Source organism: Scomber scombrus, unplaced genomic scaffold (assembly GCF_963691925.1).
Source record: "Scomber scombrus unplaced genomic scaffold, fScoSco1.1 SCAFFOLD_76, whole genome shotgun sequence".
Classification (NCBI taxonomy): domain Eukaryota; kingdom Metazoa; phylum Chordata; class Actinopteri; order Scombriformes; family Scombridae; genus Scomber; species Scomber scombrus.
In genome coordinates this window covers 1-15,852 of record NW_026910333.1, presented here as the reverse complement: position 1 = coordinate 15,852, position 15,852 = coordinate 1, and positions in this window count along the sequence as shown.

The window sequence follows — 15,852 nt, the reverse complement described above, 5'->3', positions numbered from 1 at the left end:
TCCGGGATCGAATCAAATGTGATCAATGTGCGGGTCAAGGCACAGAAACGAAGGCCTCAGCCACGTGCCTCCATTGTATGGTGGGTCTGTGTGGAGACCATTTGAGCCAACATGAGAAGATTTCCCGTTGGAATCACCACAAGTTGATTTCCCCCGCGGTGATCAATTTGGATAAATACATTTGTGGGACCCATCACAAAGTCAAGACCCATTTTCACGTGATGGAAAATGAATACATTTGTCCAGAATGCCAACCCCAACACAATGGGGTAACCCTGACCATGGGATCCGCTATCAAGGCTGAAATGTTGGAAGAGAAAAAGAATAAAATCCAAGCCGAAATAAACAAATATAAAAATTTGGAGGAGAACCTGGTAAATATAATTCCCGAAATTACCCAAGAATGGGAAAATTTTAAGGAGAAAACTCACCAATTGGATATGTACTATCAAGTCAAGGTGGCTAGTGGATTCAAACTCCAGGCCCAATGTGTTGCCCAGGCCAAAGATAGATGTCTCTATAAAATCAAGGGTTGCATTGACAACACCTGTGAGTATCTAGGGGATTTGGCCCAAGAGAAGGAGGTTCAAAGGGAAGATGAAGACGTGAGTGATTTTTTTGAAAAATTGGATCTAGATTCCACCCCCTTTAAAGGTCGTGAAATTACCATTGATCCAGAGGAGCTTTTTCGCGAAGCTGAGGTGGTTTTTGAACCCAATCCCATTGAATGTGGATTATTTCTCCCACCTCCAACTTCCCAAGAAACCCGAAAGGTGTTGATCCAACAATTTAAACCACCAACATCACCCAAATGGAATACCACACATCACCACGAGTATCTGGAATTCTTCAAGGATGGCCGGGAGGTGAAAAATATGGGGCGAAATCGATGGGAAACACCCAAGGGGATATTCTTCCCCCAAGTTTGTACCATTGGGGTAATTGCCAAACCCATCTACCAAGAGTTTTTCCGTGAGGGGAATGTCAAAATTGGAATCACCTCTCTTGATGCGCCCCAGACGCCAACCCCACAGGCCATCTTGGGGAGAAACTCCTCGTCTTATGCTTTGTGGGCCCATGATGGTGGATATGAATATACCCATAATCAAGATACATGTCCTCTCTTGGGATTCGCGACCAAACATCTGGGAATGTTCCTCAATCCCCAATTGGGAAAGTTGAAATTCTATGCTATTGTTGGTCGGGAAGCTTATCTCATTTCTTCCCATGATGTCACTCCAGGGCGTTATGTCTTGAGTACTTTCCTCCCCAAGCATTCCAAGTTGGAATTGTTGGAATAATTGTATATTGTGTTGTGTTGTGTGGAAAAAATTAATAAAAATATCATTTGAAACACAATCTTTTATTTGATTAATTTACATTTCTTGGAACATTTTATGTGTTTTTCACTCAATCCCCTTTTAAAAGAAAGTTGAATAAATCCTCCACGCTGAATTAATTCAGTGGTGACCCTAATAATCATTGCCTTGATATTGATTGATGATGTATCCAAAATAAAAACATTGGATAATTGACCATTTGAATAAACGGGTGGAATATTAGAATATCCATAAGTTTCATCACAAGCGTGAATCTCAGCAGCGAGATTAAATGTATTTGTATCGAGGTCAGCTAACCGCTGGGTTCGAACCATACCATCTCCCATCATTAAAATTTTCAGATTCGCTCCAGGAAATAATAAACCCATATGACGCCCAATAATAATCGCCCCATTGGGGTTATTGGCAAATTTTTTCTGATATTCACTCAAAATGGCCCTGACACCCCAATCCTTTCCCATCTTGTTGGCACTTTGATGAACTTCGGGAGTGTTGAATAATTTTTCATCCATTTCACTCAAACATTCAACCGTAATTAATTTAGCCACATCCAGGGGATCCATCAATGGATTTTTAATCATGAGATAACCCAAACCAAGATACATGAGAGTTGTATCCAAATATTCAAACCCACACACAGTCTTTAACCCCTGCGCTAATGTTGTTTTACCACTTCCTTTAGACCCCTCAATAGTGATTAAAAACCCATTCTTAATAGATGGGCGTTTTCCATTGAGCGATGGAAAACAATCTCCAATCTTGGGAAAAGCACCCACGGTGGAATCTAGATAATAATCACTGGTCATGATAATATAAAATTGAAATGATATAAAACCAAAAAAAGTGTATGTATATATAATGCCAAAAAACGTATTACATTTCAAAAAGATTTTTATTTCAACATTCCATTTCCATTTCATCAAAATAATTCTCAATGATCCCCCGGTTCCCCACCATTTGGAGCCCCTTGGTGATCATCTCGGGGATATTCATCCAAGTATTGTCCAATAGCATCTGATTGGATGCAGCCCATTTTCGGGAATATCTCTGAGGGACCCTCAGTAATCCCCGATTGATGTCATTCTCCCGGAGTGAGTCGGTGATCCACTCCAACGGAGGTCCGTGTGGATATTTGGAGATTATTTCTTTGTGTTTCCTGGTGGCCCTGAGTTGAAAGGACGCGTGGAGATAAATCTTCAAATCAGCCTCGGGGAAGAGATCCTCGATATTTTCACCCACAACCACCACACCCCCTGGTGATTCTTTAACATATTTCCTACAGAAATCATCCATGTGTAACTTGGTATCGAACGATTTAATCAATTGTTCTCGGGCCATTATCACCCCACCATCGATGAGTTCATCTTGAGACATTGAGTCTACTAATTCAGAGGTCAACCCATTGGTGACTTCAAGTGGAGACCATTGTGGGTTTTTGACCTGGAGATACCCAGCGAGAAGTTGGACTTTAATCGTGTGTAAATATTTTACGCCCAAAATATCTTGAAAAGCCTTGGCTAGGGTATCTCTACCGGATGATCCAGGGCCTTCCAATAAGATCACGGTCCCTTGTGGGATCTTTGGTGGACCGATCAACCCCGGGAAACAATCGGAGAGGGTTGGATATAAAGACTCCATTTTTGAGTTTTGTTTGAAATGATGGAATCTTCGAATGAGACTTGTGGGTTTATACTCTCAGAGTAACCTCTCACAACCTATCACCATCTGGGGGCGGTGACTTTGAAATCTAAGTAGTTTCTTATTGGTTGTTGGGATTTAAGTTGTGTTTATATTGAAACGAGGTTGATTTACCGGCAGTGGAGTTTTGAAAGCCCATGAGATAACACCTTTGTTTTTTAATTGTAATTAATTTTAATCATAAAAATTTATTATACAGATCCAATCTTTGAATACTTACCAATGGGTGGTCAAGTTAATTCACTTCAAGAATGTATTCATCTAGGGCGAAGATGGGATTTAATCAATGGGTTAAATGATGAATACCTGAGAGCCAATCCAGGACCTCGGGTCCCAAGTCCATATAATCGGGAGAGATTTTTGGAGAATTTACGGATCGCGAGAGAAGCCCGGAGACGACCCCGGGGAATTCAATAAAAAAAACACCGATTGTTTAGAATTGTTCCATTTCCTCTTGTGCCTTACCCACAAAATAAATTGATAATATTTTAATTTACATTAAATTTATTTATATATTTTTAATGTAATTTTAAAAAATTATATTTATTTTTCCAATGATTTGAAGTTTGAATATTTTCAAACCAAATCCACCCCACTCCCTTGTTTTATCTCACCCAAATGTATTCCATGGTTTTACCTCCTATATAAACAAAAATAAATAATAATGAAAAAGAGACACTTGAATTGTTGAAATTATTTTTATTTAAAACAAAACACTCATCCAACACGGTTTCTTTTTGATACCTTATCATCTAAAATTTTCAATCCACTATCTTGGTAAATCAATGCTCCGATGATATAATTTTTACGTGGTCTTATTAAATGACTTGATATCAAAAAACATTCTTGTTTAATGATAGCATAAAATTTTAACCTTCCCAAGATAGGATCGAGTAGAATACCCAAATGAGTACTTGCTACACCTACCAATGTTGAAAAAACATCTTTATGGGTAAATTCATAACCACCATCATAGGCATTCAGAGCATATGAGAATTCATTTTTCCCAATGACAGAATCTCGATGAGATGTATTTGGGGCGTCTCTAGAAATTATTCCAATTTTAATAGGACCGTGGCGTTTAAATTCCTGGTAAGTCACAGTGGGTAATAAATATTTACTTCTAACTTGAGGAAAAAATTTTAACCTATCCCCTGACCCACCCCATTTACGTGTTCCGGTATTTCTCACTTCAGATCCACCCCGACTAAATTGTAAAAATTCATTAGCTTGTGGTATATTCCAATAAAATCCTCCACGGGGTAGATATCGGAGTAATTCCCCCCGGGTTTCCAAAGCATCGGGTGGTGGGAGGTAAATTCCTTGTTGGGTCGACACATGTGTCACGGCCTTAACTTCTTGTAATAAATCCCCCTTTGTGTGTGGGGGGATTGTTGGATCCCATGGGGGAATTTCTAGATTGAGAATGTAAAAAAAATCAACAATTTTACTCTTTTCTTGGTGATCGACTTGTACATCCTTTAAAAACATTAAATGTTGTTTGGTGGTTTCACTGTGATATTTCAATTGATCGTACATGGTAACTTTAGTCTGGGTAAATTTATTAAACCGTTTGGTAAAATATTTCTTGAGTGTTTTCTGATAATGGGTTTCAATTTTTTGAAGATCTTCTTCTCCTTGTTCCAAAACATCTTCAATCAAAGAGGGAAGCTCAATTAATTCTTTGGCATATTTTTGGTGTTGAGATAATTCTCTATCAATGTCCAATCCTCGATCCTCTAAACGTCGTTTCTTCAATTTCACACCTTCATTTAATCCCACAGTTTCAATCACATTGGGCGATTCACATTGAGTACAAATAAATTTATTTCTTCTCAAGTTAAATCTCAATTTAATAATTTGATGAATATCGCAAACATATCTCTCCAAATCTCCAACGGCTGGGGTTATAATTTGATGATGTTTAAAATGTGAATTGTGAAGATGATGTTCGGATAAATGATTATCACACAAGTGTTCCAAACAGTGAATACACGTGTGAGACCCTTGGTTATTTTCATCGATTTTGAGACATTTATCACATTGAATAGAACTTCGCATCTCTTGGAGTAACTCTTGGTTTAGACTCAGTTTGGGAATCTCTAAAAAATTTTCTCTACAAAAGGGACATGATGAACTGGTCGACCCTTTCCAATATTCATGGATACAATGATAACAAAAATGATGCCCACATGGAAGTGTGGTTGGTTGGTTAAAAATCTCTAAACATATTCCACAGGTATACTCGAGATTTTGATCGAAGGATGTGGGGTGTCTTGGGGGTAAAGTTGGTGGTGAATCTGAAACGTCGTGGAACCCCTTATAATTCCAATATGGAAATGCTCGCACAAAAATACCACCCATTATATCAACTTTTCTAAAATTTTACCAAATGGTGATTTTTAATAAAGATGAAACTCAATAGTGTACGGGGTTTTTATTTTTAAAAAGAAAGAATTAAATAATTTTGATATATCCAACTCCAATCATGAGTATTACACGGGGAGGTTTAATCGTTTTTGAAGGATTGGATAGAGTAGGGAAAACCACTCAGGTTGAAAAATTGTTAGTAAATTTAACCAAATTGAAAATTCCACATCGACTAATAAAATTTCCCGATAGGTCTACTCCATCTGGAAAAATTATTGATAGATATCTCAAAAAGGAGCTATCCTTGGATGATTTATCGATTCATTACTTTTTCACATTAAATCGATGGGAAAAGTTAAAATTAATTGAGTCGGAGTTGTGTGCTGGTGTAACGGTAATTCTAGATCGGTACTTATATTCAGGAGTTGCGTATACTATGGTAAAGAAAAATGATAATATTACATTCGAAGATTGTCATGGTCCCGAACGAGGATTAATTGAGGGAGATTTGATTTTTTATCTCATGGGAGATCCCGCAATATTGGAAGAGCGGGAAGATTACGGTGATGAGATTTATGAACGGGTTGAATTTCAGAGACAGGTTCACTATGAATATATGACCATATTTTCACATTTGAGTAATGTTCAATATATAAAGTATGATTCCATTGATAAGATTCAAGTACAAATTATCACAATTTTCCTCGAGCATCAAAATCGAATTAAGACCACTCCCATTCAACGCGTGACGGGACCTCCCACAGCGGCTGATGTTATAAAGACATTTCAAAATTTTGTTAAGACATTCGAGTCAGGGACAAAATCAATCAATAAAGATGATGAAATTAATCTTTGAAAAGATTGACAATGAGCAAGATTGTTGTGTGGAAATTAGAAATCTTGATCATTGTATAGATTCCCATGTGTTTTTCCCCGAGAGTCTCATGGAACGATATGGAACCTATATCTTCAATGTTAAAAGTGAAACAAGGTTTAATTTGGAAATCTTGGAGATTTTACTGGATGCCTTCCGATACAAACATATTCCGTTTGGATTTCCTGGGTTGGATGGAAAGAGATCTACGTGGCCTTACCCCAAATACTCTTTAACGAAACCCGACCAAGAGGAATACTCTATAATAGAATTTGGTATTGGTGTTTTTTTCACCATTTCAAGGTCCAAATCTATTATCCCACTATGTCGTTTGGTGGATTTTTTGGTTTTCTACCAAGCGTTTAAAAAATGGGATATTTCCAAAACGGAAGTATTTGGTATTGGTTCCCACAGTCCACTGGTCAAGAAATACCCCGTGGTGCAATCCTTTTTGGGGATGACCCCAGGACATCCCATGATTCAACTCTACAAATGTGAGCACGATCTTCTCAAGTTTAAAAATACATCACCACCCCCCAACTTACCCCATCACCCACCTTGGATCGGAGGTGGAACGGCTAGGATTTATACTATTGTAGATGTCCCTTTCAAGGAAATGTTGACTGTTCTCAAGACCAAAACCGATTTAAAAACTCCAGGATTTCACACCACGATATCAGAACCGAAGGTTGGACCTTGGACAGATTATTTGGTTATTCGGAGTTACAATTACGAGACTGGAAATTTTGGCCACAACTTGGTATACAACCGAGATACTCAAGAAGTGTGGTTAATTCAAATCATGGGACATGTCATTGGATGTTTGTGTTATGTTGGGGATTTGTTACAATGGGCACATGCTATTGAGGAATGGTTAATCCTAGCAGCCCCAGAGGATATCCTCCAATTCACAAGTGAAATTGATGTACATACTATGTTGTAAAAATGAATTTTGAGTGTGTTGAATAAATAAAAAAATATAAAAAAAATGGTTCCACCACCACTTGTTTTCCCTTGGGCGGGGTTAAACCCAACGGACACGACCAATGAGATTGCACGGGGCGGTGACAAAAGGGGGCGGGGACGAGATAAAAAATTATTATAAAAGAAAGGACATTCTATCACAGAGGGGAAAAGGCCTATGGAAGACCAAGAAATTTTATCTAAATTAAACGCTTGGACGGAAATCCACGGATATTGCCCCACTACTTCTCAACGATACAATCTCGCCAAGAAATATTCCATTAATTCTTGTGAGGTAAGTAATTAAAAAAAAAAAGAATATAATTTTATTTTCCCCTTTTTTTCTTTCCACCTCAATAATTCTCGCTCTCTTTCTTCTTAAGTTGCACCATTGGTTTCAAACACAGAGATTAAAACACGGGATTGTTTATAAAAGACAAATCCCCAACGCTCATATTTTATTTGCTTGGAAAGCTAAAAATCCTCGGTGGGCTATCCCCGATAGAAGTGAAAAGTGGAAATTGATGCAAGCGACTTCATTGAGTTTTCAACAAGTGAGTTTTATTTTTTATTAAAACTTTTTCCAAAAAAAAAAAAACCAAACCATTTTTCCCTCTAAACTTTTTTTCCCCCTCTTCTCTCAATCATCAGATAACTCATTGGTTTGAACATCAAAATAGAGGAAAAAAGAAGGCTCTTTTGGAAGAAGCTTCGTTGAAGGGGAAAAAGAAGACGGAAGAACAAAGAGTAATAATTCCGAGCCGTGTCGGTGATCGTCCTTCCCCGATTAGAGAAGAACGCAGCTCGATTGTTTATTTCTTCCCGGGGAATAAACTTCGTCCGTGTGACACTCACACAGCCACGCCATCAGAGTTTCTCGGTTGAATTGATCCTTTTCATAATATCTGATAATATCTAGAAAATTACACGTGACTCCACTAAAGAGACTGGTGAGGATTTCCTCGAGGTTAAACACCTGATCTTCTAAAAAGACTTTAAAGCCCTGTACTATAATTAAAATTCTATCTTGCCCGTGGGCGTTTAGTCCCCAATAACAACATTTATCTCTAACCGGAACGCTAGCTCCGTCGTTGAGATTTCTATTTTTATATTCTGTGTAGAGAATTGGATCCCTGTGAATTTTCCCCAAGGGTAATTCAATAAGGCAGTTACTGAAAGCGGGCATGTGGTGGTGAACCTCGAGCTTATCCTTGATCGGCATCGTTAATTTTTTGTGTTTTCTCTTTTTTTAATAATTATGGATTCTCCCTCGGGGATGGAAAATTGTAGTATTTGTTTAGGGGAATTTACCCAACCTACTATCTTAGAGTGTAAACATTATTTTTGTATCCAATGTATTGGCTCTTATTGGGACACTCTAGGAATAGATGATGATTACAATTGCCCCTTGTGTAGATTCATTTTTCACGCCCGTCCGGAATTAACGGTCGATGCGGCCCTCGAGGAGAAATTCCTCAGTTGTCAAACTCGGTGTGATTTCTGTGCGGGGGATTCCACGGCTCCCAACTTAAAACCCACCGTGACGTGCCTGGAATGCTTAACTTCCATGTGCCCTCACCACTCGGAGATGCACTCGGTGGATCACCCCAAGCACTCTTCGGGGGTGATACCCCTCATACACAATGTCAAACAGTACCTCTGCTCGGTTCACCCAGAGGTTTTGAAACGGTTATTTTCCCCCTTGGGTCGAACCTTTCATTGTCAATCGTGCTCTTCCCTATCCGATCTACCCCCCGACGTTGTGCCCATTGAAGTATTTTGTCGAGGGGTACACGAGAGGATAACGGCTCGGAGACACGTCCTCGAGGAAGAACGGGTTCGCCGTGAGAAGACGGTTCGTGAGTTTCAGAATCTCACGGTAGACATTGAGCGATTTATTGTAACGGGGGCCGAAAACTTGGGTCACCAAAAGGTGTACGCGGGGGAAGTCCTCCACGCGATAGCCGTGGATAAATTCCACACTTTACAGCAAATGAGATTATACGCTCACACTCGGACGACAATGTGCGCCGAGGCTAACCGCGCTGAGATGAGGGGCGAGGAATTAATTCAAGGGGGGCTCGAGGATTCTGGTGATTTTGATGAATATCTCCAAGTCAAGATTCCTCCGGTACAAAGTAAATCCAAATGTGAAACCCCTAGGGAATTATTCGAACAGTTAGTTTGGGGGGTGAGAGGTTTGGATCAAGCCATCTATATCCCCCCCAGACACGCTGCCGAAACGAGGCGCCACCTGATGGAATTTTATCGGGGCTTTCAATGGGAGACCCCGGAACAGAAGGAAGACGCTCCCGTCATAACCGATTTTCAATCCAAGAGGGCCATTAATCTGAGCTCTTCGGATGGGGCGACTTCGACGGGAGCCCGATTGGCTGTAGTTTACGGTCACAAAATTTACACACAGGCTTTACTCCGGGGGCGTCACTATATTGAGTTTGAATACCGGGGAGAAGTTCGATTGGGAATCGGGTGGAAAAATGGCGGGTCTTTCACCATGGGCATCTCTGAAAATGGTTACATTTACCATACGGATCTACCGGAGTTGCCCATGGTAAATGTTCCCAAACCGGAGGTAATTTACGGGATGGCCGGTAGAAGAGTTGGGGTTCAGGTCAACCTCCGGGACGGTTCGATGAAATTTTACTCGGTTCATTCCAACAAGGTCTTTTTCATTTCGGCTCACCGCATACCCCCGAGAGAAGATTACAGATTCTTGGGTATTCTCTCCCAAGGATCCCGGGTGGTTATCCCCTCGAGATCACCTCCGTTGCGTCCCGCGGGGGAGACGTGGATGGTGGTAGAGCCTTAAATTCCGATTTTTTGATGATATAATCAAAAGCCATTTCATCTATATTCACAAAAACATGGCTGCTTATTCTAATTCCCACTGGGTGAAATCTATGAGGAGAATCTTGGATACTCCTCCAAGTGAATTTACCTCATTGGTGAATTGTTCCGATGATGCCCAGTGGGAAGCTTACAGAGATAGAAATCCCGCTATTCAAGGTCTCCCAGCGAACATTCGCCCCAAGGGAAAGATGCTACTCCCCGAGTATAACCCATTACCTAATCGGGAACTGAAAATATTTGTAGAGGGCCCCCCGGGAGTTGGTAAAAGTACAGCTCTTACTCTTATGGGTATGGAAAAGATTTTTAAAGAGCCCGTCTATGAATGGGCTAATTTTGGTGGAAAGAATATCTTGGTGGAGGCTGGTGCGGGGAGACTCTCGACGAGCGGTCTTCAGGATATTATCAGCGCGACTATGGAAGCTCGGGTTTATCACCCTAAATCTTGGCTGTTGGAGAGATCCATCTGGTCTGCTCCCTTGGTGTTTTATCAGCGGTTTAGAAACCCCCAAGAAGAGTCTGTGGCGGAGGAGACTCTTATGGTTAAATTTATCAGTCAAATTACACGACTGGTTAATTGTTATATCCCGGCTTTTATCTATTTGGCCATAGAACCAGAGGGAGCTTATAGGAGATCCCAGGAAAGAGGGTCCGAATATGATTTGACACTGGATTTGAATCATTTCGGTATAGTCCACGATCTTCACGAAGAGTCGTTTGGTTCACCCAATTTTCCCTTCTTTTGTAAAAGGATAGATGTCTCCCGCGAGGATAGAGCCACCACGGTCTACAAGATGATAACTGCGGTGGAGGAAATTTTGAAGGAACCTTTGATTAAAGCCGGTGTCAAAGCTTCGAATCTTGATGATATTAGAAACAAGTTGGATAGTTTGGTTTTAAACTTTTAAGAGACAATGTGTGATGTATTAAAATGTAAATGTGAAAAAAATATAATAAAAAGATAAATCAAATCAAAATGATGAATTGTTGGGTTTTTATCATCAAAGTTTTCCTCTTGGTGGGGTTGGTCCACGGGGGAGCTTTTTATAAAAATCAACAGGGGTGTGACTGTTCGGGGTCTCTCAACGAAGCTAACTATGTATTGGAAATGAGATTATATACCCCGGCTCCAATAGATGAACTTCAAATAATTTGCAACACGACTACTTTGACGTGTGAAAATATTAATAATTTACATACATTTTCTGGCTGTAATTGCAAATGGATTAAATCCTTTAATCGAGAGCCATTGACGATCAGTAAGTGGTTGTACACGTTGGGGAGAGACCACAATAGGGAAATTGAAATGGTTCATTTTTATAATATGACCAATGATTGTTTCCCCACCGAAGGGCCCTATATCTATACTCAATCGGATCAGGGAATTTATAATTTTGAAACTTCAGATTATAAAGATTACAACACATTGATTCTGGGGTTTGGACGGGGATGTAGTTGGGATAAAGTTACTTACAGCGGAGCTATCACCAAAGAAGAAACGATTGGAGTATTTTATGAAGATGAAAACACCTTTAGTTATTTTTTTTGAGGGGGTTGGTTTAAAAAAGGAACCCACTACATTTCCCTCAAAGTTTTTATTGTCAAAATTACCTCTGAAAAAAAAAGACTTGCACATTTTTCAATGGATTTTTTTTCAACTTCATTCTCAAAATAAAAATAAAAATATTTCTTTAAAAAAAATTACTCTCGCCGGTCTCTTGGTCCTTTTTTTTATATTGTAGGCACAAAAAATTCCGTAAAAAAAATGGGCCCAAATTATACTCAAAAAATTCCCCGACCCAAAAATTTTCACAAGTCCAAAAAAAAAAAAGGTGGAAAAATTTCCAACATATTTTTGATCCGGGTGTAACAAACAGACAACCAATAATATTTTTTTTGCATAAAAAATTTATTGAAGGGTAGCAAACCAAGGAAAACATTCAGGGAACACTTTACAGGGTAAATTTTATGGGAATTTAAAGAAATCCATCATTCGTCTCAACTCTTTATCCTTGCAAATATCAAATTTATTTCTTGAAAAAAAATAAATTTATATTTGAAAAGAAAAAAAGGAGTGAATGATTCCTTTCTAAAAATTTGGGCAAGGGAAAAAAGGCACGGAAAGTTTTTTCAGAGTATATGCAATATATAACTTAACCTTATCTAAACATCACAATTAATTATTTTTAAACTTTAATTTTCTTGCTGGAGCGGGTCTCTTCAATTGGCGTGTCCTCGGGGTCAACATCTTCAATCTTCCTCTTGATGGTCTCCCTTGGGGTAACATCGGCAATCTCCCCATTGGGTATCTCCCTTGGGGTAACATCGGCAATCTCCCCATTGGGTATCTCCCTTGGGGTAACATCGGCAATCTCCCCATTGGGTATCTCCCTTGGGGTATCATCGGCAATCTCCCCATTGGTTATCTCCCTTGGGGTATCATCGGCAATCTCCCCATTGGTTATCTCCCTTGGGGTATCATCGGCAATCTCCCCATTGGGCATCTCCCTTGGGGTAATATCATCCACAGGAGCCTCAAAAATGTAATCCCCGAATCCCCCCTTTTCGGAAATGACCTTGAGAAAGGTAAATATTTGTTCCCTCTGTGACATGTTATCAGTTTCCATCACATAGGTATTGGTCATATCTGACCCGGGTTTATATTCCTCGGGAATTACCAAATAACCATCTCTGCCATCTCTTGCCAAAATAGCAGCCTCCAAATCCTCTCGGGTGGTCACAGGTGCCCCGGTAGCTTTCAGTTGGGCAAATCGCCTATTTATCCTCAATTGGACCCCCGCCATACAATAAATTTTCAAATCAGCATCGGGAAATAATTTCCCCATATGGCGCCCATCCATGATAACACCATTGGGTTTTTTGGCAAAATCTTCCTGATATTTATCCAAAATCTTTCTCACTGTCAAATTTCTCCCCATAAGAGATGCTGCGGCGGCAACTTCCACCGTTCTCAATAGAGATTCTGGAGTTTGGTCTAAAAATTCACCAGTTACCATTTTGGCAACTTCTTCTGGTGTTTTCTCCGGGTATTGACCTTGGAGATAACCAGCGCCTCGGTAAAGGAGACCGGTATCTAGGTAACTAAACCCACAGAGGGTCTGGGCGGCCTTTGACATGGTACCCTTCCCAGCTCCAACCGGGCCATCAATCACAACCAAAAATCCATCCTTTATAGGTGGGGAGTTTCCCCCTAGGGTGGGAAAACACTCAATTAGGGAGGGGTATGGGAGAATAGTTGGATCTGAAATTCCGGTTGCTGGCATGATGCTGATGATGGTGCTAATGCTATATTGAGCCTGATGAGTCCCTTTTCCTTTTGGGAGGTTGTGTGCCTTTCTCCGGAGCTTCAATGGGTTTATAAGCCCTGGGAGCCTCGGAGGTGGAGCTTGGGAGGGGCTTATCGGGTCGGCCTACTATCCCAATGGGAGCCTTTGATTGGTCCCTTTTTATAAAAAACATCATTTCAATATCGGGGCGGATCAAACGGGCATCCTTGTAAGTTTCATAAAAATCCTCCCACAAGAAAAGGTCACCTCCAATTTCACGGACCATTGGTAGGACATAAAATTTATTTAGATTCATCCGTAATATATTAGGGGGGTTTTGAAATCCAAATCCACAAATAGAAGGGTATTCATAAACAATTAAAACACATGCGGGGGGATCCAGTAGAGATATTGGTTTATTTTGTGTTTGGTCGAGAAATTCCATCAGAGGGGCACAAAATAAACCAAATCTATGACCTAAATTCATTTCTTGGAATATTTTACCCGCTTCATCCAAATGTCCCAAATAATAACCAGCATCCAATCTTTGGTCTACCCTATCTTCCAAAAAAATTTGATGATTTATAAAAAAATAACTCCCCGGAGTAGAAATTATGGGTATTCCTGAAAAATCCAAAATGGGTTTGGTAGATAATGGGTCGGGTCTCCTACCATTTGACCGGTGGAGAAGTTTTCTCAGTCCATCAATTGGAAAAACCAATCTAGTTTTTTTATAAGGGGTAAATTTCCGAACCAATTCCACAAATTTATTAGTTCCATCAACTTTACATGTAAATTTTGACCTGTATTTGGTTCCCGATTTTTTATTAAGTGTTTTAATCCCGGTCCCATATTCATGCAATTGGGGGAAGGGATCCAGTGGTAATTCTTCCATCTAACGGCTTGTAAATAAACTTACACCGCAGATATAAAATTGGAAGTTTGTATTTGCAATTGAGATATTTTCGGTTGTTTGATTTAAAAAGTTCTTCGGTAAATAGAATAATTTTATTAAAAATCTTATCAAATCTTTCTTTATCAAAAATCATTTTTTGGCGAGATAATACCTCTTCAATCACCACCAAATTCTGAATTTGGTTCACATTGGGATAAATCCTATAAGATCCCAATTCATGAGATTTCCCCGGGACAGTTTCCCAAGTTTTCAACACCAATAACAGATCTACCGGACTTATATAAAAGGGATTAATTTGATCCAAAATGATTTGAATCCCCTTACCGTCTTTTGAACTTTTTAGATTAATCTCTTCTGGGGTCCCAGTCAATTGTTGACTCGGAACGATTACGGTTTCGGTAGATAATTTTGGATAACATTCCAAAGGTGGATAATCTTCCCAGGAATCTCCAGGAAAAAACACACTCAAATCTTCAAATCCAAATATCAATAGAGACATTATGGGTTTTTTGAGAAAATTCAATAAAGGAGTATTTTATATGCTCCTTTTCTTTCTTTTTGAAAATATTATTCTATTTTGTGAACGTTTTTATCAAATCCCCCAAGAATCTCATATGATTAGTCGGACCAATGAAGTTACTTACAGATTGATCGGTAGTTTTGGTCGGTTTGTTCAGAGATCTGAAATTGCCCTAAAAGGAGTATTGTGGGAGGTTTATAGAAGTTATTTTAATTAATTACTCAATCTCTTCAAGACCCGATAAACTAATGATAATAATTATAGTATTTTTTAAAAAAAAAATTTAATCATGGAGAATTTTTGTGTTCCCAACCCGGTTCAATATGTAATTAAATCTCCATATGATGATCCCCACCTTATGTACATCTCATATGATTTTCAATACCTGGGAACTCCTCGGGAAAATGAATTTATGGAATTGACAATTAATCTTTCGATCCCTTTGAATTCCACCACCGAGGGATGCCTTTGGGGGCATTTGGAGAGTTGCTGTTATGATATATTACCCGATCAAAAAGAAAATTTTTGGAACAAATGGAGAGAATGGGGAGAAATTACTGCCAAGGATTTTATAAATGATTTAATTATCAAGTTACATTCCAATAATCAAAAGATTTTGGAGCGGATAAAAGTTGGAGAATTTCTCCAAGGGGACATTCGGAAGGACCCCGGAAAAAATCTCATTCGGGCATTCCCTGTAGATTATAGAATAACTAGACACAGACTTAAATTATTTCAAACTATAGCCCCGGGAGAAATTATTTTATCTTATCATTTTTACATTAATCCTTTATTGGAGAAATTGGACGGGATAATCATCAAAATTTTTATTTCTGGATTAAACATACCTGCGGAAATTAAGAGGAAATTTATTGATAGTGGCCTCTATGATCATTTCAGGGTGGATACAAAAAAGTTTATTGATTTTTTGAAACCCTTTCTGACGTCTAAAAGAGGAGGAGTTTGAACAATCATTAAGTATATAAAATAGAGGGGAAATGTGTTGCAATCAAATC